Genomic DNA, 8,638 nt, shown 5'->3' with positions numbered 1-8,638 from the left:
TCGGGGGGGAGCGGGAGCGACGATGACGACTCTGCAGGAGGGTTTTAGCAGCAGGATGAGTAAGTGATGTACCGGGACGACTTCTCAGAATCTGGGGGACCACGAAAGGTCACGGCCGCCTACGGCCTTAACGCAACGCACGGCGACAATACTGGGCGAGATTCTGACAAGTTTCCACCCGAATAGTTGACCGAATTATAACTATTATTTGGTCATTGCGATATAATAATCATTAGTATGAATTTCAGTTATAGCATTCCCAGTAATGCGTTCCAACCCTTTAACACCTGTTTTACTTTTATCTAGCTGTATTTTTAACTTAGGGCAGGTGAATTCTGATAAGACAATCATCCGTGTGAAATCTGCGTAAAATCTGAAATAAAATGAAAACAGTGTCGTTAATAACGAACGCCAAATTCCAACAGCGCATTTACATTTAAAGCGCGTTGTCCACGCGTGCATGGAATATGCATCCCGTTACTGGTGTTATCTGAATCTGGAATGTGATGAGATGCCCAAACATGACAGCACAGGTGGCCACCGTGAGCGTATAAATTAATCGCAGAAGCAACAGTTAATCTCCGACATGAAATTAACAAAATTATAAGTTAAATATGGAACGCATCTACGTTCGCACTTTTCTAGAATATTAGCAGGAGACTTATCACTCAAAATTGCTTCAGTTACGAGAAAAACAAAAGCACCACTTGACTGATTATACATAACAAAAAGACACAATCGATATCTACACAGAGCTATAGTTTGACAATTAACACATATATTAAGAGTAAAACACACCCCAAAATGTAAACAATATGGCAAAAACACCCAGATTAGAAAGTTTTAAAAAACTGATATAGCGAAAACATTACAAAAATCCATACAAGGATTAAAACACATTAAAAATCCATAAAAGGATTAAAACATTAAAAATCCATAAAAGGACTAAAATTTACTAAAAATCCACAAAAAAGGAGAAAATAATATTAACGCGTCCATGCTAAGATGCAAATATTATTAACACCTCCATAACAAGAAGACATCTCTGAAAGCATCCCACGAAAAGAAAGAAGATTACTACAATAAATCGAGTGTAAACAGACTGCCTATATGGAAACCTTTAGCATTTCATGTGCCCGTGAGTGGACAAGGGCGAACACCACTAATAAAATGGATAAAATGGAGATAGATTCTCCAAATTATCAATGACGACGCCAGAGAACGCGTCCTTAGGGGGAACCCGCAGTCTAAACGCTGATCTAATGTATATCTGATAAGGCGAAACGAGCTGATGGCAGCACGCCAGGTACAGCAGGGGGAACCTATGGGAGAAAGGAGGAGAGGAAGGAAAGAACGGAAGGGAGGGAAAGGAATTACGAGATAGAGAGGGAAAAGGATGAAAGGTAAAAATCACAGTAAGATTAACGGGAAGGCACTATCTATCGCACGGCTGGAAATAAGAGAATGAGTTATGAGGGGGATTAAGCCCTTGGCACAAAGGGAAAAATAAACGTAAGTCTCTTAGAAGGATGACTAAATTTCTCATGATATACGAAAAAACAGTTAGCCACAGACATAATGGTTCAATAGACTCTGGGTAAGTAGGTATCTAGTGTCTTTCAAATTTCACTAGTTCATACAGCTTACGCTCGACTAACGCCCTTAATTAAACGAACTCCAACATTCTCAAACTCCAACACTATCAAAGTAAATTAAACGTTGTGCAAAACTTTTCACGTACTAATTAAATGTTAACTTGTATTATTGTAATGGATTTCCTCTGAGATTAACTTCAATTTAACATAAAATGATTTATTACGTCGTTTACCAAAATTATTTGGAAGGTTGCAGATGATCTAAGAAAAATTGGGTGAAAACTAAAAAATAAGGGAAAAACTCTATAACTTCGTCTTTATATTCTGCAGCTAATTCTAAGTTCAACAATACACATTTTCAACTGAAGCATATTTTGATCATGTAGCTCTGCGTACTATAGACACTTTTATACACAAAATATAACACTTTTTTTCTTAATATATACTTTCCATGCAATTAGAGGAATCCCGAATACAAAATTAAATTATTCATCCAAATAAAATTTTTTCCAAATATTTACCATTAAACTAAATACGGTACTAGAAAGGTAAAAAAAAAAAATAATTAAAACTCAAAACGTACTTTTGTTTCTTAATCAAAATCGATTTGTCGTTGGGACAAAAAAAAACTTACAAGACAGACTTAACATCCGCTAATACTTTATTTGAAAAAAAAAAAAAAAAAAATCTAACCACCAATAGTTAAACTCACTCTCTCAATATTCTTAATTTGGCCCTTTGGTAAAAATTCCCTTAAAATTTAATTAACCTTTTGAGAAACCTTGCTAACAAACTAAAAAAGAATAAAACGACCAAACTCTCCGAGCGAGTACCTCTTAGGACAATATTCCCATTCAAGAAGATATTTTCCCGTTTCAATCTTCCTATTCATGATAAAATCTTTAGCCTCTTGAAATTCCCTCTTCCAGCTTGTCAGAACCATCTCTTAAAACTACTTCAGTTTTTTATTACAACACTAATGATCCGTTAGAGTCTTCAAAGGACTTCATTCCCGAAATTCAGAGAAAAAGAAAAAAAAAGTTTTAACTGATAACGAGCTAAAACCTTACCTTTTTTCATATATATACAGCTGTTAAAATGGGAAGCCATCATTAGATACGGCACATACTTCAACATAAAGACACGGTACCGATCCTTAATGATTCCGAAAGATAGCAGCCCATTTTAATCCTAAAGAAGGGGCGTTCCAAGGGAAAGGAACGCCAACTGAGCACCAAGAATCCCTTGACGGAAAAAATAACCACAAATATACGTGCACCTATAACCTATGCATATGAAAACCCCTACATAAATGAACTAAAACCAAAATTGTTGAAATAATGTAATTCACAATGACGATAAATTCTCTGCAGCAAGTTACAGTAGATACGAATGGAATGCTTTCAAACCTCACCATAATTTAGAGGAGATATTAAAAAAATACGTTCCAACTCGTCAAAACAATTCAACCTGATCTACAAAATAAGGAAAGCAATATAAAAGAGAGACGTTTAAAAAAACGCAAAATGAGTTTTCCTTATAAACAAATCTGAATTAACAGTTCAAGAAAAACATCAGCCTCTTCGATGATTCAGAAAATAGTCATCCCCCCCCACAAAAAAAAAAAAACGAAGAAGCCACTTTATGAACAATACAGTGAAGTGCTCAGTTCTGGTAAGAAAAAGAGGCAAGAGTGGCGAGGGTATCGCGCAAACACAGACTTGAAAAATCACGAAAGCTTGCGAGTGGCAGGCTGAAGAATGCATGAGAACAAGAAATCTTTAATATCAGCGTCTTGAAGGCAGCCGAGTATTCAGTTTTTTGACCTTTAAGAAAGAGTGCGGGACCATGTTAAATGTATTTTAAATAAAGTTAAGCCTGCAGATAAGGGGGGGAGGTGAGAAAGGGAGGGACTAACAAATTAGTAGAAAAAATTAAGCAACGTTTCTCAACATCTGGACAAACTATTCTCACGTTAAAACAAAAACTTACATTCCAGCCAGAATTTTTGTTATGGCAAAAGCCAATGGAAAGGATAACCTAAGCTAGCAGAAAACAAGAGGAAAATGGCTGGAGAAGGGTAGACTTGAATTAGACAGTTAAACGATAAGACAAACATACATGCAGAGCAAATACCTCGGGTCTGAAAATGACAAGGTAAAACCTTTGTTAGAGGGGAAAGCATCTCTGAAATAGCAACACTGATTCTTTTGGCCTTACCGTGATTCACTACTGCTGGCAGAAAACCTGTACAGGGTGTGTTACAAATGTCAAAAATTATAATTTCTTTGGAAGGCAGGGGCTGTTAACCCTACGGAAAATCAACCCTCCCTCTTTTATCCGGGAATGGGACCATTCTAAGAATAATAATGAAGATTTGCAAGTTTTCTTAAGGAATTTCAAATACATCCTTGAGTAATGAAATTTTCCGGAATACAACGATTGGAAAAGATTGTATATTTCTTTGAACATCGACGGTTGAGCTGAAAACCCCATGAATCCCAATCTCTCTCTCTCTCTCTCTCTCTCTCTCTCTCTCATCGTCCAGTCTGGACCACCTACCTTTCTTAACAATCACTCACAAGCATCAATGTTCTTAAACAGCATCCTATAAAGAATAACCTGCTTGGCCGTTCGAGTACCATTGCATCAAGTAGACTGGAATGACCTTGAAAGTGATGCGATAAATAAATGCATTTGGAACACACCAAAATCGAGGCTTCTTCGCACGATGTATGTTATCAGCGCAGGACCATTCACACAACTTCATCTTAAAACACACATCATTAAAAGCCTTCCAAGTCATTTTAACCCATATGCTTTTTATGTATCCAAAACATTACGTTGTACCACTAAACATCAAAAACATCAATTGAACATTTTCAGGACTAAAAATGTATGTTTTACTGCTGAATAGGTGGCGGAATGGATGGCCTCATACCGTTGGCATACAAACCTGGGAGGCCAAGGGAACAAGGTAGCAACCATGTCAAAATTCATAGCTACGAAACCGAGGTCCTCCTTCAACCATTACCTCCTAATTCTGGCATATAGGTCATACAAATTCCGACGTTCTTTTTACAACTAAAGGCTACTCTAAATCCACTAACTGGCTGCAGTCTGTATGAGGAAACCGCGCAAATAAGATTCGTATATCATTTCTATTACAAAAATAAGGTGATGCTCTCTTTTTCAGATCATGTAAATATCACAGCTAATTTTAGTTCGCTACAGTCCGCTCTGACGTTGGTTCGTCGGACGCAAGGCCCGTACTCCTTGGGTCCTTTTTGAAAGTCACTGACTTTCGACTTTTTCGTAATTACGCCTCCGTCCGGATCATGATACTGGGAGACATCGAGCGATCATCCCAAAACAAGTGTATTCTATTACATACGACAACGTTTCTCTGTACCCTAGAATAAACTACACTAACACGTCAGGTACATTTTGAAACTGCCCGCACTTCTCTCTTGAACCTGATATCGTTTAAACTCTAGAATTAACGAAAAATACATAAATGAACTTTGCATGATGCAATCAGTGTCACTTATCCAGACGATGAAATGAATGAATTATGTTTCTCATGAAACACCAATTGAAATTGGAGCAGTTTTGAACAAACTAATCATTGCCGATCCTTGAAGAGGTCTGCTCTAAAAGAGAAAATGGGAGCTGGCGTTACTGATAAACACGAACTACAGATAACAACTGAATTAAGAAAAAACACTTCCTGGACCTTCTGAACACAAAGAATACGTATTAAAAAGCTAAAAAAGACAGCGATTCCTCACACTTCCATTGGTTTTCTTACAAAACAGTAAAGTGATTTTGAAGTTATAAATTCGTTAACGACTAAGTAAAATTTAACTCTTCTAACTCTTTTCCAATCTATTCGGATCAAAACAGATGTAGTACGAGTATATGTGTCAAGGTTATCTATTTTGTACATAACTTCTCAAACTGTATAATTAGAGAAATTTCTTTGACAAACCGGATACCTGAATAGGGTACTCATTCACAATCATTCAAGTACACTTCGTTCAATATGATCAACTCTTCAATTCGGCTCGATCCATCATTATTTCCTTTTTAACCTTATAAATCTGCTGAATATTAAAGAGTTAATCTCTCTCTCATCCCATAACTCAACGTTTTCATAAACCCCAAAACAATAAAATGAAATGGAGTGAAAAATTAAATGCGAGTCCACCCAGGAAATTCGTTGAACTTTGAAGGAAAAAATAAAAAGGAAAATAAATAAAATCGGCAGCCCCATTATCTAGCAGTTAAAGCTAAACTACCTCATAATCCGACAACCTTAAGGCCCCCACTGCATAAGGGCGAGTTTCCATAACATAGAGATGTCCTTTCCAAGCGATGGCGTCCGAAAAATATTAAGAATAATCGGTGACATCTGGGGAAATGCTGAGGGAATTATCACAGGGCATGACCATATATCTTTAGTTTGCTTTCACTGTTCTGGCAAATGATTTCTGGGGATGGTCATGATGGTTATTAGTATTTATTCACTACAAAATATATTCGCTTCTAAATTATCCGGAAAGGGATAGTTACAACCGTTTGTTCGAAGACATAATATTCAACGCTCATTTTATGCATTACAGCAACGACACCTAATTTCTAGGCTCAAAGGGAATTCTAAGATAAATTCTAGCTACCACTCCCAAAATGATTTAGTCATATTACTCTATTATTATTATTATTATTATTATTATTATTATTATTATTATTATTATTATTATTAAAAAGATGAACCCTATTCATATGGAACAAGCCCACAAGAGCCACTGACTTCAAAATTCAAGCTTCCAAACAATATGGTATCCCTTAAAAAGAAGTAACTCCTTTAACTGCATTATTATAGACTTCGTTTCTAGGCGATTATTGAAAGGCTTAAAGGACTATGAACTTCATTTCAAACTAAATGACGGTAAATAAACTGAAAAAAACGATTACTGATACCATAATCAAAACAGCTTTTGTTGGTTGCATTGAATTCAATTCATACATCAATATCATTTCTGACTTCGAGTCGTTAATTGGAGCGGAAAATGCTATACAAGAATCACCGGTTGTATACCAAAGAAAATATTTTTGTTCTGAGAGAGATAGAGAGATTTGTGATCTGTTTGGTTGGAAAACTATTTAGAACAAAGGAACCTCAAATAACGACAAATGTAAATTAAATGCTAAAAATATTGTTATAACACTCCAAAGTGAGATTCAGGCCTTCAATAATACTAACAACAATAATAATAATAATAGTACTTATATAACAGTAATTTATATTCGCCATCAAAATATTTAACTACCAGAGCTAACATCAATTGTCAGTATAATTTTTCTTAACGCAGAATTCACGGGCAAGAAAATGACAGCACATTATTACAACAGCACTCAAAACCTCTCCGAATCTTTCCACCAAACATCATCTAGACATCTCGTGCGCTCCTCAAAGGGAAGTAGGTCAATCATCCTCTTCGGTGCCCGAGAGGACTCTTGGCCTGCAAACGAACCTTAAACAGATAATACAAATCTAACTTCTTCTTAACAGGTAAAAGAATTTTGTGACCTTTGTTATATAATTGTCTCGTTAAACAGCTGAAGTCGTTACACATATATGAAAATGGTGGAGCACTTATATATAATTACAACTGCAAATAACATGACTTTTAATATAATTTGGCAGCTAAGAATAGATTATTCCTCTTTATTTGTATGGCTTTCACTTTGAGTGAACTCTGTCTTACTTTTCCTGTTTAAATGAACGGCAACATCTTCAAGGCGGTTCTGGAATTAGAAATAAGATAAAATGCAAAAAAACTACAGGTAACATTTCTTTTCTGCGTAAACCAATTCAACAGAAAGAAGACACTCCCTGGAATTCATGTCTAATGAGTCCTTTTGAGTTTGACTGTACATAAAACCCAAAGCCTTGCGGGCTCACTAAATGTTTTTTAAACCTTCTGCCAAAATAACCTTTAGCTCTTTCATTGGATCGACAGCTCTTTCAAAATTCACTGCATGAAGAAGTCTTGCTAATATGCTCTGACGAGAGGCAGTTGCTTGGCAATCCATTGAGGAAGGAACAGATCAAGGTGCAAGTAAATCTAGATAAAAGGTGTATGGTAAGCATTCAAAAATATGCATGAGGTCAGTAAATGCACGTTACAAAATAACTATATTTCTGAATAAAAACTGGGAATCTATGAGTACAAGTTAATGGCATATTTGCCAAAACGCGTGGATCACAAAACCAGGTCATACTGGGATGATAAGAAAGTTTATTCATCAGGCTGGGAGTATTAATCACTCTCAGTAAGTCTCGGCAAACGTAATTCCCCCCCCCTTTTCTATGGAATTTTTTGGTACAGAATAATACCATAACCTCGTAAAAGTTAACAGATGTTCCTTTTTGAATAGCACTATAAAATCATTTCATGATTTTATACTGCTGTTCAAAAAATAGATTTTTCAACTTTCACGAGGGGCAAGAAGAGGGAAAACTATGTGTCCTTTCGGTGGATATATACGGTACATACAAACATATATATTCATACGCATACACACACATATTTGTATGTATGTATATATATATATATATATATACTGTTTATATATATTTGTTTTATCAGTGTGAGATATCAGTGTGAGATGCTATGGTTGGTGATATCTATCTATCTATCTATCTATCTATCTATCTACACACACACACACACACACACACACACACACACACACACACACACACACACACACATATATATATATATATATATATATATATATATATATATATATATATATATATATATATATATATATATATAATTTATATAATTTGTTTTATCAGTGTGAGATGGTGCTATGGTTGGTGATATCTATCTATCTATAAATATCATATATATATATATATATATATATATATATATATATATATATATATATACATATATATATATATATATATATCACCAACATTAACACATCCCCACATTGAAAAAACAAACAAATAATCGTTT

General features: G+C 35.3%; 1 protein-coding gene across 2 annotated transcripts in view; it reads right to left on the bottom strand.

Moving 5' to 3' along the window:
- The window catches only part of spas (spastin), a 180,325-nt gene that overhangs the window by 136,682 nt on the left and 35,005 nt on the right, over positions 1 to 8,638 (bottom strand). The window lies entirely within an intron of this gene.

This window comes from Macrobrachium rosenbergii, chromosome 41 (genome assembly GCF_040412425.1).
Source record: "Macrobrachium rosenbergii isolate ZJJX-2024 chromosome 41, ASM4041242v1, whole genome shotgun sequence".
NCBI lineage: Eukaryota > Metazoa > Arthropoda > Malacostraca > Decapoda > Palaemonidae > Macrobrachium > Macrobrachium rosenbergii.
Note: the sequence above shows the minus strand (reverse complement) of the source record. Positions and strands in the feature narration are given on the sequence as shown.